The following is a 23,704-nucleotide window of genomic DNA, read 5'->3' as shown; positions in this document are numbered from 1 at the left end:
TCAACATCACTTGTATTTAATGGCAAAATATTCAAATAAGTAAATGTAATTTTTGATGAGTAGTTATTTTTCATTTTCTTTTTATATATAATTCAGAGACATAATACTTTTTCTAGGAAATACAGTATATAATTATGAACACTAAAGAATAATTGTGTCTTCTTTTGATCATTGTATTGTGTCCTCAAAAATTTATATTCTTGGGGCTCCTGGGTGGCTCAGTCTGTTAAGCATCTGACTTCGGCTCAGGTCATGATCTCACGGTTCGTGGGTTCGAGCCCCCCGTCGGGCTCTGTGCTGACAACCAGCTCAGAGCCGGGAGCAGCCTGTTTCAGATTCTGTCTCCCTCTCTCCTTGGCCCTCCCCTGCTCACACTGTCTCTGTCTCTGTCTCTCTCTCTCTCGCAGAAATAAATAAAACATTAAAAATTTAAAAAAATATATTCTTGAAAACGTGTGTATGTTTTGAGATGATGAATGTCTTCAAAACACAAAAAACCTTAAGCTGCTGTGCTTTTATTCTCAAAGAAACATCTCATATAATCCACAGTTCAAAGGAACGTAATCAATTTGCATGCAATATAAATGATTAAATGGGAAAAACCAGTGAATATAAAATGTATCATTAAATAATTAAATATTCATGACAATATATAAAAAGTAAAGAAGTTAGCCTGAAGGAAAATCAAGGCCTGTATGTCAGAGCTTTACTTCAATGTAGAAAAACATGCTTTTTGTAGAAGCTTATAATTATGCATGAACAGGAAAAAAACATTTTCCTGTTTTAAAAGGTTTATTTTTTTAATTACTAAAATAAGTAAAAAACATATTTCTGTGTAATTTAACAAACAAGTTTAGTAAATCTAAATGAGTCAACCTGACAAACTCATACAAAATACCTAATAACTAATTCTGCTGAAGTGAGGAAAGCAAATAGGCAATTTGAATTTAATGCAACCAATTTTATGTACAACATTGTAATTTCTCACAATTTGAGTTTTACCATACTAAGCTTCTTTAATCTATACCATTAAAGAAAAGTGAATAAAATATAATGCTGATTTGTGAGATCAGGGCAGTTTTACAAACTTCAGAGCAGGAGCTGTTGAGGGTAATATCTCATGATATAAATGGGAACAGAAAAGAGAATTTGGAGAGCAAAGCTGAGCAGTCATAGAAAAATACAGACAAGAGGGAAACCACCTAATTAAAGTAAGAGTGAGTAATGGAACTGTCAATACTGTCTAGTCTCTTACATATTTTTCTCTGTATTAGGACATTTTACTTAGAATTTTAATTGCCCTATATTTTTTTACAATATAGTAATTGAAAATATTTTTAAAAGATCATACTACTCATATATTATACTGACACTGAAATCAGTCTCCAGTATAAGAATCAAGTATACTCTGAAAATACACAGTTTTCTAATCAAATGATGTGAGAAAAATCTTTCAAAAGGCAAAGAGGAAAAGTAATAATATATTAAGAGGTGACACATTCCAAGGGTCACCAAGGAATTTTAAGGAGTGGAAGTAAGTACTATTAACAATAGACACTACTACCTGGGTCTGTTTTTTGCTAACTAAAATATAAAGTCACTTTCACTTTATTCTACTCTTCGTGGTTTCTTTATGGAGGATTTTCCTGGATAACAATCTTGGTCTTCAATGGAAGGGCATTGAACATAAGTGAGATTCTTCTGGACGTGAAACTCTTCTAGGTCCTCATTTGGTTATAGGCAAGTCTGTAGAGAGCATTTATACCTTGGTCTCCCCACCCCCCACCCCCTTGATAGAAGCTGCTTGGAATTTTTCTTCTATGCCAATGACTACATGGATAAATTTGCCTAATTCAGGGGTGTCACTTTTCCACAGGTGAGTTATAATCTCCAACTTAGGTCTTTGTAAATAATTAAGTTGATATTTTTATCTCTTTTGCACACTTTATCAATTGTTTCCAAATCCAGATGGAAGGTGGAAAGGGAAGAAGGGGAGAGAGTGTTGATATTAACTCTCAAACCCCAACATAATCTAATTGTTTATAACATGACTTTGAGTATTACCAGCACTATCTGAGAGCATAGCATTGCACAATGATGTATAATGATGTGTGTACAATATATATACTAAATGCACATACATATATATCTTAGCAAATAAAGCTAGTCATCAATAAATTTAGTAATTACACTAGATTACCTTTAAATATGTTTTAATAGATGTCCTAGATTTACTGAATTTACATCCTTCTATTTTTGGTTAGGAGTGGTGGGTAGGGGAGGCACTTCCATCATACTACAGTTTTCCTATATCAACTCCTTTACAGATTTTTTTTCCAGAAATTATCTTACTTAAATCTACAAATATTTCCCATTTCATTCAGGTCTCTCCGCAAATGCCACCGCCTCAGGGAAACCTTCCCTGATTGCTAAGTAGAAAGTGTCCTCTTGCTTGCAACACCATTACTTCCTAAACACTTACTCTATCTGACTTAGCTTTCTTCATTGCACAATAACTCTCTATAGTCATGTATGTGTTATGTGGATTTTTAAACTTGTTTATTAAAAGATTCTGTCTTATATTGGTCTAGGGAAAAGACCACCAGCACTTGCAAGAAGGGAAGACATACATCTTGTGTTACTAGGATGTCTCAGTAAGGAGGTGTACAAAAGAACCTGTTATAGGATTTGAGCTTGTGGAAGGAGATGTGGGGGACTGTGTAGGAATGTGGGGTATTATTTGAGTTGGATGCTTAGTCTATTTGAGCTGGTATAATAAACTTCTCTAAACTGAATGATTTATAAACCACAGCTTACAGCTCTGGGGGCTGGAAGTCTGAGAACTTAATGATCAAGGGTCTGGTAAGAACCCTCTTCTGTGTAGAAGATGGCTCTTTTCTCACTATATCCTTATAAGGCAGAAAGGGAATGAGAACTTTCTTGGGTCCTCTTTTTAAGGGTACTACTACTATTCATGCTCCACCTTCATGTTCTAATCTGGTCCCAAAGCCCCACCTTCTATTACCATGATATTGAGGGTTAATATTTCAACATATAAATTTTGGAGAGCTGCAAACATTCAATATATTCCAGGCTATTCCTTTGATAGCGGCTACTTTATTTTTCTTTCTCAAGGGCATATCAAACTAAGTCTTGGAGCATATTCTTCCACATAGAGAGGCACTTATTAATCAGATATTTTCTAGCAGGAAGCATGAAGACAGTCATACAAGCTATTCCAAGATTACCACAAAGAGCCAACTCTACTTTGGAGGCTCGCATCACATTTCACAAATTCCACATTTGGCAGAAATGATAATCCAGAGATAAGAGCCTAGCCCCCCTTTATTAAGCTTCAGCAACAGGAAATGCTACTAAAAATAGCTCATTAAAATGCCTATTTGAGAATCATGACTTCAGAGCCATCTCTTAAAAAATAGGGTTCAGGCCTCTTTGGGTCTCCAGGCCATATGCATAAGTGATGGGCAGTGTCTCTAAACTATTTTATCCACTCTATTTTCTTGGTATCTCCAATTTCTCCAAAGAAGAGCTTATTTATCCTACTAAATAATGAGTTTCTAATTTTACTAACAAAACTATATATTTTATATGCTAAATGATAAAATCTTATGTGCTGATTGAGATATAAATAAATGAATGGCTTGTTTTGTTACTGCTAAGGCTCTTGAACTTCATGATATATTGTTAGCTGACACCATGGAGTGTTGATTCTCAATTAGGGCAATCGACTTTTCTTTATTTCCAGGCACTCCCTTACAGAATAAGGTTCAGTTCATAATCTAAAATATTTTAAATAAATCACAGGCATTTTAACATCAATATCTCTTGATTATTCTGATAAATTTTAGCTAACCATCAGTTTCCTTTGTGGAAACATTTTCCTCTGCCTACTATTGGCCAAGTAGTGTTTGTCATTGGTTAGGTCCTGCCTGGAAAGAGCAGAATGAATGTGGTTTCAGAACAAAATCTGAGATGGATGCTGATGACATTAACTGATGTGGGATGACAGCTATACTTCTTATAGATGACTTGCTAGTTATTCCTTGAAAACTGATCTGAGCAGTGCCTCTAAGGCTACACCTCCCAACTGGAAACTTCTGAGTGCAGCAACTATAGATTGATCTTCCCTCTTGAGTTACTGCCTGAAGAATATAAAATTGCAGGTAACAGGGATTATATATGCACTTTTTCAATCATTAATATATTTTTGGTATTGCAGTAACATTTTTATTGTGGAAGATAATCAATGAGCAGCAGGCTATGATTTTATTAAATCTATTGTCACTTAAAAACTCTATGATTTAATGTGTATTCATTTATAAAATGCATATGCTATATGAATATCCACAACTCTAAATACGTGATGTAATCTCTGGCAATTAAATCTTATATCTTCGTACTCATAAGAACTGTAATATTTTGAAATAGTAAGATAAAAAATTTCCCTGAGAATTTCACATTTCTTTATAATACAAATAGATATTTTACAAATGGATATTCTCTCATTACAGATTTTTCTAACACACTTTACCAAAATAATTGATAGATCATTAACTCTAGCAAGGATGAGTATATTTGTAGTCTTATAACTTTCAGCTGTATTGTAAAACATGTATCATGAAGGCATTTGAAATGCTGGTCATTCTGGGAGAAATAAAGGCCGGAAGACCAAGGCCAGAAGTTTGCATGCAATTCCCATTTTGTTTGCCTGAGTCTTTTAAATCCCCTTTACAATGTTCCAGAGAAAAGAGAAGAAAAACAAATAACTGCTGGCATTTTACATTTTTGGGATCTGAACACTTACTTATAATTTGTTATGTAGACATACGTGTTGTTGGAAGTAACATGCTAATAATGATACAACACAGACATTTATAATGCTTTGCTCTGAGAACAGCAGACCAGTATCTCTGTGGTAGCATCCTTCTCCCTCAGTTAATTGAGTCATACTCTCAGGAGTTGAAGGAGTATAAAATGGGGGAGTGAAGCATGCTCACTAAGTATCTTCTACTCCATTCTTGGAAAGCTCCATAAAAAGTGTGGTTAAGAGTTCCTAAGTTGCTTCTTCTTCCTAGAGTCACTATCTGCATTACCTGAATAAGAGATTTTAGTGACTTGCTCGAATGTTTCTAAGAGTTCAGGCTGACTAGGGAACAATGGTGTCCAACAGGAAAAAAATTATTTATTATTTTTTTACTACTCAGAATTTACTAACCTCAATGTCAGTGAAAGAGACAGAATACAGATTACTTTCTCCTTTCCCAAGGAAAATATTATTCATATGGTGCCTTTATTTATTTATTTATTTTAATGCTTATTTATTTTTGAGAGAGAAACGGAATGTGAGTGGGGGAGGGGCAGAGAGAGACACACACACACACAAAATCCCAAGCAGGATCCAGGCTCTGAGCTGTCAGCACAGAGCCCGACATAAGAGCTCCAACCCATGGATGTGATATCATGACCTGAGTTGAAGTCAGATGCTCAACCAACCAGCTACCCAGGAGCCCAACTATTAGTTATTTATAATTTAGGGAATAAGATATAATATGACAGTGGTCTCTCTCATGACAAGAAAGCAATATTGTATAGCTGTTATTATCTTAATGTTTTCCTTATTGGTTTGATTGACTTTTTGATGCCTGGGTGTTCCTTTTTACTATAAGTACTCCCTAGAAGAGCAAATTTAGAAAATAATAAGGTTACTATCACAGTGTGCTCATTTTTGCTGTATTGGCCATTTAAAGGTATAATTTTTCAATCTGGTAACTGAAATTATAAGAATGAATTGAAAATGTTATTAATCTACTTCTACACTGAAGAAAACAAAAAGAAGGGAAAAGGATATACAGTTATTTCATTTATTTTATTATATTAAATTAGAATTTTATAATTCCCTCTAAAAGATATAAGAAAAACATAGGTAGCATTAATAAAAAGTCTTAAAAACTACCTATATATTGTAACAAGGAAAAAGATGCAGTATTGAATTAAGTTTTGCTTTCTTTTTGTATTTTTAATAAAGTTAGAACATCTTAATCCACTAATTAATATTGTATTAAACACTAATTTTCAAATGTTTTTTGGAAAATGAAAAAAATAATTTTTTATTTTGATTTATATTTAATAAATTCAATTTAGCCTAAGAGTGAAGGTATGTAAAATTAAAATCACTAAGATAAGTTTTAGATTTTCATTATTTTTTTTGCATTTCTAATTTTTTATCACTATTTCATCCTTTTTTTAACCTACCCAGGAGTATAGGAAATCAAACAACATTGGAATTTGACTTCCGTTAATTAATTTCCATTCAAGTGATTAGTCCATTTTCCCAATCATCACCTCAGTCCCAGCACTTTTACCAAGCATTGTTTGATCAATTGCCATTACTTGTGGATTCCACAATTGTGAGTTCTCTTATTTGCTAAAATTTATTTGTAACCCAAAATAACTAGTTGAGGTACTTCCACAGTCACTCAGGACATGCACAGGGTGGTGAAAAATTTGGCTGCCTGTGCCACACATTCCTTGCTTAAGTCACACAAGGCAAGATTAGGCTCTCTTGTTTCATATCCCTCAAGTGTCTTCTTCAGGATCTATTTAGTGCATGTTTTGGGGCATTTTAGCTCATTTTTTTTTTTAATGTATGCGATTTTGCTGGTTAAAATGGCCACCAAACATAGTACTGAAGTGCTGTTTAGTGTTCTTCAGCCCAAGAAGGCTACGGTGAACCTTATGAAGAAAATATGTATGTTAGATAAGCTGCCGTCAGACATGAGTTATAATGCTGGTAGCCATGGCTTCAATATTTTTTTAATTCTTATTTATTTTTGACAGAGAGAGAGAGAGAGAAGACTGTGAGCAGGGGAGGAGCAGAGTGAGAGGGAGACACAGAGAACTTGTAGTGGGTTCTATGCTCTAAGCTGTCAGCAGAGAGCCCGACATGGGGCTCCAACTCACAAACCTCGTGATCATGACCTAAGCCAAAGTCAGATGCTTAACCGATTGAGCCACCCAGGTGCCCTGTCATAGTCTTAGTATTAATGAATCAACTATATAAGGTATATATAAGGTATTTTATATTATATATATCATATATCAATATATATTATATATTACATATATAGAGAGAGAATATATATATAGAGAGAATATATATAGAGAGAGAAAGAATATATGTGTGTATATATATATATATAGAGAGAGAGAGAGAGAGAGGTATTTTAAAACAGAAACTAATATAAAACAAGGTTGTGTATTGATCAGTTGATGAAAATACTGAGACTGGAGCCCACAGGGACATAACCCTGTGTTTGCTCTAGGAGAAATTATTCGGTATTAGCTAGTCTATTATTTGTGTCACTTCACAGAACTGCAGTGTAGTAACACATATTGGCTGTAATGTAATGTTCACTTACATACTTCTTTTTTTTTTTTTTTGCATTTGGCATCCAGTGACTATTTCCATCTTCAGTTTTGTGAAGATAAGTAGCAATTAAAAAAACAGGCTGGGGGTGCTTTGAGAGTTGTAGTTGTATTACTAAAGTTGAATTGACAATCCATCGCAGAGTTGGAAGTTAAACATACTATATTCTCAATTGGTCGATATATGTTTAGCCTGTAAGCCATGCTAATTTATCCCTATACTCCGTCCTATACATTCTGATAATTTAAAACGTCCAGTGTTTTATGGCTTTACGATATTCGGTCCCATTCTTTAATTTCTGTCCTATCTACCTGTGATCCCATCATCTCTTACTTGAACTACCACATATATACTCAAACAGGTTTCCAAGTCTATGGTCTGTTAAAATAATTAAACAAGGAGGCCAGTCGACTGACGTGGCTCTGATGCCTTGGTAGCCTACATGGCAAACCAAACCCTAACTCAGAGTCACTGCGCTCAAATCTGAGAGCACAAAACTTGAGAACAATCAATTACAAATAGCCATCACCTCTCTATCACTTGCATCCCTCAAGATGTATACTGCAATAATATATCGTCTTAAATTTCTCTCACACACCTTGTACACTCTTATGTTAATACTTCTGTTCACCTTTGTTAATGATTTTCTTATGCTGCCCCAGCTATGAACTGGTATCAATTCTTCCAGTAAGTTTTTACTTTGATATATTTTCTGGTGCCTCCATATATAATACATGTTGTTAGAAATATCTCATTTATATCATTGCATTTGTTGTTGTTTTTTAACTTTATTTTGAGAGAGAGACAGAGGAAGATAGAGAGAGAGAGAACCAAGGAGGGGGGAGAGAGAGGGAAAAAGAATCCCAAGCAGGGATTCTGACAGCACAGAGACCAATGTGGGGCTCAAACTCGTGAACCACAAGATCATGACCTGAGCTGAAACCAAGAATTGGCTGCTTAACTGACTGAGCATCCCAGGCACCCCAGTCTTTGGATTTGTTGATTTGAGACAATGCAAGATTGTTTTATCAAAACTAGATGCCCCATTCTTCTTTGTATCCTTAGAACCTACTACGTGTGAAATCTAGATTCTTATTAATGTTCAATGATTCTTAAATGATTGTTAACAAGAATCTAATTCAGCTGAAATACTTATTTCTAGATATTTAGATTCGTAAGATATACTACCAAAGTTACTAGTCATGACAATTTAGAAATTTTGTAAAAAAAAAAAAGTGTACCAGGTCATTCTTCTTTTTTAAGTTTATTTATTTTAGGAGAGCAAGGGAGGGAGAAAAAGAAAGGGATAGAGAAAGAATCCCAAACAGGCTTTGCACTATCAGAGGAGAGCCCTATGTAGGGCTTGAATTCATGAACTGTGAGATCATGACCTGATCTGAAACCAAGAGTCGGTTGCTCAACTAACTGAGTCACTCAGTCTCCTCTAGGTCACTCTAATACAGATAATTCTTGGACCACATATTAAGACATCCTAGCTTAGATAGTATTTCATGTCTCTTTTATATCTAATAGTCCATCCTTCTGATGAGGAATTAGATCAGAAGACAACTTTTCATAGTTAAAATTGTGTTAAGTCCTATTCCAAATGTATAGCATTATTATACAAATATATAATGTATACCTTTGAATGGCATTGAGAGAATTCCAAGTTTAGGATGACGGTTCAAGGACAAGATAAGCATTTCTGTAGTTTGCCTTTTTGCCCTTATTTTGTTGTTCGTGTTCTAGAAAATTACTCTATGCAGAAAGCAGTACCATACTGTCTTACTTTGTATTTCTCTATTTGGTTCTTAAACAGTAACAAAGATGGAAAGAACTTATGAAAATGTACTTTTGTTAATAGGCTTTAAGCATTTATTAAAGAGAAAAAAGTAGGATACATTTTATAGAATAAAGGAACACATGTGCAAAAATCACATGTACTAGAAATCTTAACTTAAAATATCTTCAAATGCAGTTTAACAGATTTCCTGAGGGCTGTATTATTTTAACAACTGTTGCAGGAAATTTAACCTCATTTTTAACCTGAACTTATCACACTGAAACTGAATTTTTTTTCTTTCCATGATTTTATAACAAGAGAAGATAGAAACCTGCTGTTCACTATATGTATGTACAAAACACTCACTTGAGAAAAAGACTTTATTGTATTGTTATTCATATTATTAATCTCCAATTTTTTATAATAAATTATATAATCAAATTCATTTTGACATTTTCCTGGATGTCTAGCCACAAAAGAATTGATACTGGCTTATTAGTCTGCAAATCTGAATGCTTTCAATTTTGCAGCTTCTTTCTTTCTAGAAGAGAAGGGGCTGTAATGTTTTGGGAACTGGTAAATTTTTGGTAGTTACTTGCAAGGCTGATTCAAAGTTATTGTCATTCTCCGAAATCTAAACAAGAGCAGCAGCTTTAAAAGTTACCTCTAGTTCCAGCCATACATGATTATCATGGCAGTAGCTGATCTCTTAAAAGTAGAAAAATAAAGAACAGAGTGGAAAGCAAAAGATATATTTCAGGCTGCGATTATCCCATTTTAGCATAGCAACTATGCTGCAGGATGAACAATTCAAAGCACTTTCACAGATTAGAAACAAAGTACCCAGATTGCCAAAGCAAAGGGAACAGCTGAACAGTGGATGTCTTGTTTGTCCCTGCATTTCCATCAGAGAAATAAACTTACTGAGAATGTGTATTTCTCAGCTCAGAAACAGAAGCTATCGTTTTGGTTCACTAAACTGGTAGAAAAGCCAAGGGATTCCCACTAATCTCATGGAACTTTGTGAAAGAATCATATATATGTAAAAAATCATTTTCTTCTACAGCTGATTGCAGTTATATTTTCTTAACAATGTGACAAAAATGTTTTGTGTCCAATAAGATGCTAAAGAAAAAAAAGATTGTTAAAAATATATACAAAACTATACTGTTCAAATATAAAGTAAATTATCTAAGCAAGGTCAATTTCTGGATACTTAAAAAACAGTTTATGATATGAAGACATTAAGCATACAAATAAAAACCCCAAACTCTACCCCTCAGTTGTTTAAAAGTATGCTAGTTAATTGAATAATTAATTCTCTTTTGGAAATGTTTAATATTTTCTAATTAACCATGCTCAACAACTCTGTGTGTGTATGTGTGTGTGTGTGTGTGTGTGTGTGTGTGTGTGTGTGTGTCTGTGTTCTTTTGCAGCCTTCAAACATCGAAACAGGAAAAAATAAAAACGAGTTAAAATTCTATTAATACATAACAGGTTTCTGTTGGATGATTGGAAAACTCCGGGCAGTCAGGGTGTGAAAGCTCCAGTGTCGCTTCTGGTGTCTGCACGCTGAGGTCCTGCAGAGAAGCACAGAGACACTGAACCATCCCAGATGGCTAGACATGAGCTGCCTAAGGGCAGGGTGTTTACAGGAACGATTTCCTAAGCTTCTGTCAAGCTCCATTATCCATCCCCCTGGGAATATAGGATTTTAGAAATTGTAGTCTCAATAATTTAAACATGAAACAAAGTCGGGGGAGGGGAGTCAAAAGCATGTTATTTTCTCAGTATTCTTTTTAGGCATGTTTATTTCATAATTTCTTTCATACCATTAATGGTCAGACTTCTAAACATTTCACATCATTTATTATTTCCATTTCTCTTGAAAAGTTTCTGTTCAGAGTAAATATTTTGAAGGTTTTCTTGTGCTAAAACATTGATGGCTGTCATGGTAGAAATAGTAACAGTAATTCTCATGAGGACCTGACTTGCCATCCAGTGTGTAAGAATCTCCAGAAGGTCTTTTTCAAATTACACATGTGTGCCCTTCTCCTTTCTCCCTTCTTTTTTGCAGGGGGAACATTAATGCCATCTCTTAGTTCCAATGGAAGTGTAACGTGAAATGTTACTGATGGAAGTGGACTGTGTATAAAAAGCGTGCAGGCAGAGAGAGCATTGAGACCCACACATTTTGGGAATAATGGACAGAATACTCTCCCACATACAGTGCTGGGCATCAGTCAGCTACAAACATGTAGCAGATGGGCCCTGTGACGGTTAAGTAGAGTAGACAAGGTGTTGTGAAAAACTGATAGCTCCATGAGAACACCTTACCCGTCCATGCCAAAGTTACAGGAGTAAGCTTATCCTAACAACATTGCTTTAATTGAGCTGTGCATGAAGAGAAAACATTTTGTGTCATTATTAAGGCACAGCATTACCTTGACTCATTTTCAGGAAATACGTAGTTTACTCTGTAACTCACAATCTTTCACCACCATAGAACACAAAGCAAACTTTTTCATAGAAAATGGATCCTGATGAATGGATTGTGTCTGAGATTAGTGTGAAACAAATAAAAGTGAGTCCAAGGAAAGATTCCTAAACCAATGGCTTAGTGATCTTTAAAAGAAAGTAAAGTGCTTCTGACAAAGGATGAAGGGAACCCCACACTGACAGTACTTCACACTTTTCTGTAATGTTGTCATGGCAGAGCATGTATCTTTATTTATGTAACAGTTGCTGAAGAAGGCAGGCAGTTGGATCTTGTCCAATCAAAACAAATTTTAGTTTTAGTTATATTTTGAACTGGAAAATATACCGTTAGATTATAATGCAGAGAAATTATACCCTGAGTGTATGCATGTACATGAACTGAAAGCAATTATGTTGTTCTTTTCATGTAGATGAGTCTTTCAGTGGTTATGAAATTTGAGTTTACAAGCCACATTAGCAACATAGAACATAAGAAGCTGAAATATCAAGAAATGTATAACTTTAGGAAGAGGGGGCAAGATGGCGGAGAAGTAAGGAGCTCCGTACTTGCACNAAAAAAAAAAAAGAAATGTATAACTTTATGAAAGAAAACTGTGTCATAAAGAATCTTCACAATGGATGTGCAGACTTTTTAGTTCTATAAATGACTTGATCAGGGATTGACTGTAGACATTATTTTCATTAGCTCTTTTCCTCAAGCTTTAAAAGAATATTTTTCACTCATGTCCTAAATTTACCAGCTCCAACCATTTCACCCCATCCTACTCATTCTTCTTTCCCCAAGAGAGAAACAATTATAAACATCAATTTAAAATAACTGATGAGCTATAGTCCATAAGGTAAATTTATATTACTAGTTGCTATAGTACTAAATATGCTTACTTCTTACTATAATTAATAAAGTAAAATAATGTACTACTCATTAGTTACTGTAGTAAGTCCTTTAGGTATTGTATCCCATTTAGTGACTAAGAACAACATTTTTAAGATAGGGAAAAAATTACCCATTTTATAGATGGCTTCCAAGGCTTAAGGGAATTCACCAAATTTAAATAGAGAAAAGAAGATATAATTAAATATCCACACCTGTACACATAACACATAGACCCTTAACATTATCATTATTATTATTAATTTAGTATAATTTCTGCTTGTACAATGGTATTTTCCCATTGAATTCAATAGTATTTTGACATTTTAAAAATGGGAACTGCAGTGACTAAAACTGAATTCATCATTTACTGTGGCACGCTGTATTGCTTTAACATCTTTAGACACAATTTCAACAACCCTTGAGGCAGAATTTAATGAACTGCATTCACTGCCTGAAGTCCAGGCCATATTCAGGGCTCCTTGAGTTAATCCTGGAGGATCATCCACCTGTGCATGATTTCGCTCTCTGGGAACCCCAGATTGGTCAAGGATATATTTAAGTAAATTTGAAAAACATGCCATTTTCTGACATGATGTCAAGAAGCCACCCAGTGCTGAGAATGAAATTCAAATTTCTTATTTCAGCACCGAAAGACCTTACCTGCTGAGTTCCAGTCTAATTTTTATCTTTATAACACACAACTGTCACCTCCATTTGATTCTGAATATGTGTGTCTACTTATTATTTTTGAACATACACTTCTGTTTTCCTCAGTATGAAATATTTTTAATGGTTTTCTTTAGTCCTCATTTGTCCTGAAGACCAGTCTCTAAATACACCTGGTCTGTAGAATGTTTCCTGATCTGTTTGTGAGAACTTGATTTCACTTTCTTATTTGTTTCACATTGTAACTTATTTATCTCTTGCTTCTTTTTCCTTTTGTATTTCTCTCCCACTAGGCTATAGATTTCTTTGAATGAAAAACATCCAGATCTTTGATGTTCAATGAGGCTAATAAACTGAATTACGTGAAATCGAGGAATTCCTGATGATCTCTCACATATCAATTTATTTTAAAATCAATGTGCAATTTTTTCCAGTTGTTTATAAATGATGCCTCTAACATCCTCACCTTAAAGTTTAACTTCCTTGTGTCAATCAAGCACATTTGTAATGTTTTTATTGAATAGTCATAAGATAGTGATGAAAGAGGGAGCATTTAGGTAGTGGTTAGAATTTGCCACTATCTGTGAGACTCAGCTTTTTAATCTGCAAAATAGGGATAATAATCATTAATGGTTGTATCTCTTTCATGGGTTTGTCTGGAGGTTGAATGATATATGTAAAGGACTTGACACGTATCTAGTAAATGTTAAGCACAACAAAATGGCAGGAAACTTAGGTTGTAAACTCTGGGAGGGGAGAGATTTTTCAAAACTATATCCTCAGTGCCCTCTTACGGTTCTAGGCATAGAGTGATGGCCCAATATATTTACACTGTTGAACAAATTAAATAATTTCAAATACATTAACCTTCCCTAATATTGTCATATAAAAAATGACACTTGATTTTTAATGTTAAGTAAGAATTATCCAATTAAGAAAAGGAGAAGAAAGCAAAGTGTATTCTAATGAAAGGAACAAGATTTCAAACAGAAGAAGATATGAAAGGGGCATTGTAAATTGGGAAAAAGTCAGATTTACAATTTTGAAGGATTATAATACCTTCTCCCCCCACCTTCAGCATTAGTTACCATAATCAGTAATAACATGTACCAAAGTAATGAGGATGGAGAAATTATGATCTAATATAAAGTTAGTTAGAAGCCATCACTTATAGCTATGTATATGATATTCCCATCATATTTTATAGTTATCCATTGGTTATTAATGAAAATGAGATTTTAAACAGGGGGAAAATTTAAAAGTGAGCTCTGGAAATATATTTGTATATTGTACAGGAAAAGAGTCCATTTGCATGACATACAATGATCACAGATTTAGACACTGAGCTTGAGGTATCTGTGTAAGACAACCTAATGAAAATATCAAATAATTAATTGCACATATTATGGGGATTGGGAAGGTGTTTGGTCTGGAAAAGGAGACTGAAAATCCATCACATATAGATCCAAAATTAAATCATGGGAGCTCACTGAGAAAAATGAAGAGAATGAGAAGAAAGGAAATAATGACAGAAAACTGGCAAAAACGTGTATTTTGAACTGTAAATTTCAAAGCACGGAGTATGTTGTCTCAGGAGCAATAACTGGAAAGAGATGATACAGCCCAAAGGCACAGAAGAATAGGAAAGTCTTTGTGATTTTGACAATTATTATTTTTAATATATTTAAAAATACCTTCACTGGGGTAGGAAATGTAAAAGCTCAGTTATAGTTGAGAAGTGAATGAGAAGTAATAAAGTAGAAATAGTGTGTCTTTGAGGGAAATCACTTTATATAGTTTTTGTTTTCTTTGTGAAGTAGGATATGTTATTTGCTAATTCTCCATGACACAAAGGAGAAATAAATAGAACATTAATCAAGACAATTTTGGGGGTGGAAAATGTTCATAGAACTCTTTTTTTTCCTCTAAGGTGGACGTCGATGTAAAGTGCTATATTTCCCCATTAATATACTGCAGAGTCCCTGGTTAATGATTCTGAAAGCATAGACAATTCATCAATATATCATTGTAAATAGGCATAAAATGGATTTATGAATAAGCCTCGATCTTTATTTACTACCCTTATTTTGAGTTATCAGAAACTGAATACAGATTTCTAATATTCACACACACAGACGCAAAAAAATCTGAAATTAAAAGATGACTACTGATATTTTTCACATGTTTAACTGAATTAGAAAAAGATTTCATATTTTCGATTCGAAGCTTCTTTTTGCTAACTTTTCTTAATCTCATTAAAAGGAAAATTTTTTGTTCAATAATGATATTAAATTATTTTTTGCTAGTATAGCTGAACAACAGATTTATTCATGGCACAACTCAAATATGTAATAAAAATGCTCCTCTTTAATTTTTATCATTGGTCTAAATTATCAGATTTGGGGGAACATAACATTCTGAAATAACAGCATTAGATTCTTTTGACTAGTAAACTCATTTGAATGACCCAATTTTCCTTGGATCAATGCTCAGTTTTTCACATTTCCCCTCTTGCCTTTCTGACTGTGAGACAGGGCTGATGCATGTTCAGACTGTCTAATGATAATTTGGAGAAAATGAGTGAAGCTTACTTTGTTTGGATACACATGTGCAGGTTTTTATGCTATTCTTGAGGCCTGCTTCTAGGTGGCCTGGTCTGATCTGAGGTTTTGCATAGGAATACAGCCGGTCCAGTTGAACCATTGAAATCTATTGTGCTGGCTAAGTCTGTGTATCTTAGTATTCTTTTTCTCTTCTTATGACTTTTATTTTATTAATTTTGTTTTATAGTTTATTTTTACTTTTGAGACAGAGAGAGACAGAGCATGAGTGGGGGAGGGGCAGAGAGAGAGGGAGACACAGAATCTGAAACAGGCACCAGGCTCTGAGCTGCCAGCACAGAACCCGATGAGGGTCTCGAAGCCAGGAACTGTGAGATCATGACCTGAGCAGAAGTTGGACGCTTAACTGACTGAGCCACTCAGGCTCCCCGCTTCTTACAGTTTTTAAATTACTTCACTTTTTTGTTCTATCCCCTGATCTCTTTTGGTTGATCAAATTTTCAGGAGCCATTGAGCCATTGTCTCATCACCATGGCCTTTATAAATTTCTGGCCTCTTTCTTTTTTATTTTTTTATTTTTTTTAAATGTTTTTATTCATTTCTGAGAGAGAGAGAGAGAGAGAGAGACAGCGTGAGCAGGGGAGGGGCAGAGAGAGAGGGAGACACAGAATCTGAAGCAGGCTCCAGGCTCTAAGCTGTCAGCACAGAGCCTGACACGGGGCTCGAACCCACGAATTGTGAGATCATGACCTGAGCTGAAGTTGGACGCTTAACCGACTGAGCCACCCAGGTACCCCTTTCTGGGCCTCTTTCTACCATGCTTTGGCCACAAGGACTCTGGAGAGTACACTTAGGCGATTTGGTATGGATAATGTATACAGTCACTGCTCTGCCAGAATGTAGAACACAGCACAGAGCTCAATGCAGAGCTGTCCCTAGAGCCTTGTGGTCTCCCCTAGCTCTAGCTATGTCTAGCCTTAATGCTTCTTATTTATGGTCTCAGATATATATATATCTCAGATCTCTCTCTCTCTCGCTCAGAGAGATATGGTCTCAGATTATCTCAGATTATAATCTCTTGAAATTTTCCAACCTGAAAAGGAGAAAAATATCTCATCAGTATAAACAGCTAGAGAAAAAGATGTAAATAGATTTGTCCCTCAGGAGGAACACAGATAGAGTGGTTCAGATGTTCTGGGAAGAGAAATTAGTGAAAATATCATAAGGCACTTGAACTGGGCCTTATTTCTGAACTAACGATTTCTAAAGTAAAAATGAATGGAATTTGGCAAGCAACTGAGGTGCTTAGGTTATTCTTAGAAAAGTAAACAATTTCAGGCAAGACACAGAGAGAGGAAAAGGACTGCGCCTCTAGGAAAAAAGTTTTTAACAGGCTGAAGGACAGAGATTGTGAAGGAAAAATGGAATATAACATGCTACAGGTGCAGGGGAAGTATATCATGAAAGGTTTTCAGGGCCAGATAAGAATGTGGTCATTTTTCTATATACAGTTATTGACAAGTGAAGGTGACTGCGTGGGGCTGGGATCTGATCAGAATTTTGGTTAAAGCAATCCTGTTTGAATGTAGGAACTTTGAGAAATTCAGAAACGATGGGAACCCACATTTTTTTACTTAGTTTACTTTTCAAGAACTAATCAGTAAGCCTATGTTTATAATGCGTTATTCTGCCTCACAGGAAGCTAGTCATACACATGTTGTGCAATAGTTAGAACTTTGTTTTGACTATTTATTCCTTTCTGTTTAACAAACATTTTCACTGCTCAATGTCCACTGGTTTCGAACATCAAAATTACTTTTTTATTCTCATTCAATGAAAATTTCCTTTTCCATTGTTTTATCCTGCTATGTTCAAAATCACTAATTTCACAGAAGAAATGCAATTTAAGTTACCTGTATTATTTTCAGAAGGATGATTTTAGTGACAATAATTTTATGGTGGGAAGGAGTAAAATCTCTGGGGAAAGATGGCATATCCGCTCACAGAAAGTAAGCAGCCACGTGATCTGTCTCCATGTCTGTCCTGAATAGTCTACCATAATTAATTTAGGGAACTTAATTTCAAAGTTTAATTCTCATTGATAGTATAACATATACGTCATAAAATGGATATACAAATTATGTGGCTGTTTATTTATTATAGGAGGATCTACTAGCTATTTACCAAAATGCATTTCTTTTTACCTTCTGGCTCAAGCTAGGTTCCATTTCTCAGCCTCTTGCAACTAAATATATTATGTGGCTGAGTTCTTGTGATTGGAATGTGAATGGAAATGATGTGTGCCACTTCCAGGAGAAATGCATACAAGCTTTCAATGTGCACTCACCCAATACTCCCTCCTGAAAATTGGGATGAAGACCTGAGCACAACCTTGGGAAAGGTAGGTTGAAGATTGTTTCCTGACTAATGGTGTGAAACAAAGTGCTTCCCCACATTCACCTCTCTCTGCCCTCCACCATCAGCGCGCGTGCGTGTGCGCGCGCGCACACACACACACACACACACAGTGTTACCACAGATGGAGACCACTCTGTTTGCACTGAAACAATAAGAATTACAACTTTCAATGCATTAAGTCTTAATGTTAAAGTTACCTGTTTTTGCTGCATAACCCTCACTCAATTAATATATGCATGATAGAATACAATCATTTGATCATTAGATTCATTTCATATACATTCTTCCAGGTGTTGTTTTCTTTGCTGAAAACAAAACTTAATTTTAGTATAGTTGAATTTATCGTACTTTTCCTTTAAAGAATAGCCTTTTTATTATTTTTTGGCTTGCTAAAACATTGTACTTGCCAAGGTAAAAAATGTATTGCTTTATTATTTCTTTTTAAAAAAGGTTAATGCTTTTTCTTTGTCTTATTTGAGGCTTTTAAATATAATGTAAAGAGGAGAAACAATTGATTGCACACAGATAAATTGTCAGGACACAAGGTTTCACCTAAACAATCTGTTCCTCACTGATATTCCCTTGCCATAAATCAAGCTTTGAGTATATGTGTAGGTCAGTCTCTAGGGCTCTCTCTAGCACTGCTATCAAACTGTCTTCATTCTTTTGCTTCAGAATGTTTGCATATCCTGTAGGGCAACTTTTCACACACAATTTTTCTTCTTCAAGTATATCTTTCCTGTTTTTGTCCTTGTTTCCATATAAATGCTTAAATGTTAGTCAAAGTTCATAAAAATTGTTCAAGTTTGGATTTCATTGACTCTGAAGATAAATTTGAGTAGAATAAACCTATTTACCATTGTGATTCTTTATATTTCATACTTATTCCTTTGATTTAGGTCCTTTACAATGTACTTTCTGAGAGCATATATTATCCCACAAACATATCCCATGTGGTCTGTGAGATACAGTCTTAATTATATTGTTTGTTGCTGTAAATTTTAAAAACTTAAGAATAAACTTTTATTGGAGTTTAATACACATAAATAAAAATGTACTTTTCACAAATATACATTCAAACAGATTTTTTAAAAATAATGAGGAAGCACATTTAACAACCAGGTCATAACCATCTCAACTTTTATGTATTTGACTAATATTTTATAATTCAGAAATTTGACTAGATTACTAAACACACTGTTTAGTTCATGCTTTTTTATTGGACGTTGTAATAATGTCAACATGGTATATAAGTTTCTGGTCGTCTCAGACTGCTAACTGAAACATGACCCATTGGCATTGATTTTCAAATAATGTGCTGTTTGTGTGCATGACTTTGGTAGACATTATTTATGCATTCCTATGGTTTATACTAGAAATGGAATTGCTATGTTGTAGGATATGAATTAATTCATCTTTAAGAGATTGTATCATACAGATACAGATACAGATTTCTAAAGTGGTTGTAGGGGTGCCTGGGTGGCTCAGTCGGTTAAGCATCCGACTTCGGCTCAGGTCATGATCTCACAGTTCATGGGTTTGAGCCCCGCATCGCGCTCTGTGCTGACAGCCAGCTCAGAGCCTGGAGCTTTTTCAGATTCTGTGTCTCCCTCTCTCTCTGACTCTCCCCTGCTCGCGCTGTCTCTCTATCTCTCTCAGAATAAATAAAACATTTTAAAAAATTAAAAATAAAGTGGTTGTATAAAAAAACTTAAATGAGAAAGGAAAATAAATAGAACATATAAGAATAGAAAGAGTGGAATAATATTGTATTTTCACAAATGACAACAGAATCTTGGTGAGATTTGTAAAAAATTAATAAGTGTATAGTTATAAAACATTAGAATAAATACGTTTAGCAATTTTACTGTATGAAGGATAAAATAAGTTTTATTTTTATAAATATTACAGACAAATAAAATGCCATTTCTTAAAAGGTATTGTAGAGGTTACTCAAATCTGTCAAAATATTATGAGACTACCACTTCTAGGATATGACAAGGGAGATATTTTCAAAGACCCTCTTGCTGTATTGCCTAGATGTTTTATAAACACAATAAATAAAAGTTATTATGCATAGCTAAATGTTCCAGAGAGGAAACAAATCTCCAAGAGTACTCCCTGAGAGCAAGTAAAGGAAAATAAGAAACTGAAGCCAAAGTAAAATACTGAGCAAAGATGGAATTCGAGCAGCTTGGCACTTTGGGGCAAAATGGGAAAAAGAGGCTTACTGAGGTTTGGAATCCGGATGGAGGTTCCATTTGGTTCAAAAATATCCTTCCAAAAAATATCTTTTCTTGTTATTTTAACACTTTTTCCATTGTTTCTTTTATTTCATTCTTAAATTTCTTAAAGTACATTAAGCATATTAAGCATTTATTTTGTGATCTATATTTCATAATTTCAATATATAAAAGCCATGAGGGCTAAAGTTTTTTTCCTTTTTTTAAAAATTTCTGTGGTCTCTAGCTCATGGAACTTGAAATTTTTTTCTGAGAACTTATAGTTTGCTGAATATTAGCTGCGGAAATACTTAACAGCCTGAATAGAACATGACTTTCTGGGAGAAATTTTGGTTTTGCTTCTTCTGGGTGTCAGGAACACTATCAAACTATGACCACTTTAAATCATTTCCCACACTGTGATTGCCCTAATCATCTAGGAAATAGAAATTTAAGCCTCAAGATCACTTAAAGGCAGGCTTATTTTTTGTTACTGCTATTAATATTAGCTTCTTCTCATTAATATTCCTTGTTGAGGTCATGACAGAGGCAGACATTTTCCTTTACAAACTCTTCTAATTTGTAAATTTGATTTTGTTCTAGTCTACCATTTCACGTATCGAGAATGTAGACTTTCTGTGGGCTCAAGTCTGTTGTCATCCCAGCCACACAGGCCCAAACCAAACCATTTTTCCAACCCAAAGTGCTGCACTCTTTCAGATTCCAAGTTTGCTAACTATTCTATTCTGGAATCAGTTTCCTCTTGCCTTCCTTTCTTTGGGGCTGGAGGAGCATTTGAAGTTTTTCTCACATTCGTACAAAATCTGCTCTGAATATAAAATTCTGTTTGTTTTCACTTAGTCATCATGTATGTGATACAACAGGACAATAATTCAAAGTATCTCAAGCATATCCCTGGACATGGCATTCTCAAGTAACATTTAGACAATATTTAGTAATTATGATCAAAATTGGCCAGTAGAGTCAATGCTTGGAGAAATATTATTTCACACGGCTAGTTGGATAAATAACATATGGTTTAATAACCAGCTAACACAGGGTTAACATCATTTTTGTATTAATGAAAAGCCCAACTAGCAAATATGCATGAGTATATGTCTATTCCACTTTGGTCTCAGTTGAACTAAGGTGCTCTATGCTGAATACATTAGAATACTCTATAGAGTATTATTATGCATGAAATTCAGATTGTAGCAGAAACATCAAGAAAAGCCTTGCAGTTCTACTTTTTCACTTTTACTCCCAACCCCCAAATAATTATGACAAGGATATAGAAAAATGGGAATCCTCATTCTTTTCTGGTGAGAATGTAAAATGGTGAAATCATGTTCAAATGATTCATTTTCATATGAATGAAAAACATATTCTTAAAAGAAAATAAAATTTACCATATGATGCAGCAATTCCATTCTTAGGTAAATGCCTAAGAGACTGAGAACATACATCTGCATGAAGATAAGTACACTAATGTTCTTAGCAGCATGATTTATACTAACTATGAATGAACCTCAAAAACATTGCACTAAATGAATGGAGTCAAGCATAAGACATCATCTATAATATGGTGCCATTTATTAAAAAATATTATGAGGTGGCTCAGTTGGTTAAGTATCCAACCTCGGGTTAGGTCATGGTCTCATGGTTCACAAGTTCAAGCTGCATGTCGGGCTCTGTGCTGATAGTCCAGAGCCTGGAGCCTGCTTCGAATTCTGTGTCTCCCTCTCTCTGCCCCCTCTCCTGCTCACACTCTGTCTCTTTCTCTCTCAAAACTAAATAAATAAATGTTTAAAAAATTAAAAAAATAAAAATATTATGAAAACCCAAATATATAGAGACAAAACTCAAACTTATAATGGTTGCCTAGGTTGAGTAGTTGAGGAGGTGGGACAGATATTAATAGTAAATGAGCATGAAGGATCTTATCGGGGTGGTAGAAATGTTCTAAAGCTGATTTGTCATAATATTTGTGCAACCTGTTAAATTTAATAAAAGAATAAAATAAAATAAACATTGACTTATACACTTGAAATGAGTGAGTGATATATTACCTATATTAAAATAATGGTCTATGTTATATATATAATTATCACATAAAATTATTTTCAGGTTACACACATGTATTCAAAATAATAACTTCACTTCTAGAACAGTTAATTTTAGATTGTGTCTTTACAGTGATTAGTTAGCAGCAATAATTAGCCTGTTCTCATCCAAATGCACAATCTTTTTTTTCTTTGTATGGTGGTTGTTCCTATGCCACTGATATAACTATAATGTAGGATATTTAATAAATAAGTGAAAGAGAATGTATGCCTGAGGGAAATCCTATCTTGATCGAAAGAAGCCTTTTGAAGGATTCATAAGATTATTTCCATCAGCTTTGTTTTGCCTATGAGGACTAAGGCATAGATATTAAATGACTATAGATCTTTTTTATTTTTCAACCTGATGGCTTGATTTTTAACTAATTCTTGGCTGTACAAATTCCAAGAAAAGCCAACAAAAACTGAAAATATTTTAATAAAGTTATTTTTATTTTTTGGCATATGTGTCTAAAGTCTGTATTTTTCTAATTAAAGCCATTCGTTGGATAATATAGACTTGCAACTTGTGAAACACATAGTATTATAAAATTTGGATAAAGTGCCTCCCAAATAGGAGCCTTAAAAGTTTGGAACAGTAATGATTTTAATGAAAACTGCTGCATACAGTATCTCTGATATGGGGTAGTAAGTATTCCAGACACAATCATGCTGGTCTATTGCATGTAGGAAACCATATTATTCCATTTAAAAAAAACACGCTAAAGTTGATTCTTAAAAATCCAGGAGGAAGTTTAGTTTTAGAGTGAAATACTCTAGGGAATCTATCATATCTGTAAATATGCTTTAATTAATACTGCTGAATAAGCCTGATGGCAAGATGTGCCATACAGTGAGGTGGCCAAGCTCATGAGGGCCAGATTAGAGCGGAGGTAACTAGAACAATAATCGTCTTTCAAAGATAGGCTAAATCATGAACTAGCCTGGGGGGCAAAAAAAAGATTCTCAGTGACCTATTGATAGATATATTTTGTTTGTTTGTTTGTTTGTTTGACCAAACTTCTTTAGTCAGGTCTTGAAAATCTTCTATGTCCATCTATGTACTTCTTTGTAAAAGTTAGTTTTAGAAAGAACCCTGTTAAGTCCATTTAACCAGAAGCTCCCATCCTCC

Source organism: Crocuta crocuta, unplaced genomic scaffold (assembly GCF_008692635.1).
Source record: "Crocuta crocuta isolate KB4526 unplaced genomic scaffold, BGI_CrCroc_1.0 scaffold709, whole genome shotgun sequence".
Classification (NCBI taxonomy): Eukaryota; Metazoa; Chordata; class Mammalia; order Carnivora; family Hyaenidae; genus Crocuta; species Crocuta crocuta.
This window is presented reverse-complemented; position numbering follows the sequence as displayed.